Raw genomic sequence first — 268 nt, 5'->3', positions numbered from 1 at the left:
TTAATCGATTAACAGAATACAAATAATCGATTAACACAATTACTTTAATCGATTAAAGCAGCTCAGAAATTACAAACAGATTCGGTTTCTTACACGACAATTAACCGAGATTTAACCAAATATATAGAGCTTACAAAATATTAGAGTTACACTAGTATAGTATAGAAACAGAATGTAGCAATTAAAACAACTATACAACGTAACCGATTAAAGCAATAAAGAGAGAAAGATAGAGAGAGAAATCCTGCAACACGATTTTTATCCTGGT

Source organism: Lupinus angustifolius, chromosome LG09 (assembly GCF_001865875.1).
Source record: "Lupinus angustifolius cultivar Tanjil chromosome LG09, LupAngTanjil_v1.0, whole genome shotgun sequence".
Taxonomy (NCBI): Eukaryota; Viridiplantae; Streptophyta; class Magnoliopsida; order Fabales; family Fabaceae; genus Lupinus; species Lupinus angustifolius.
Note: the sequence above shows the minus strand (reverse complement) of the source record.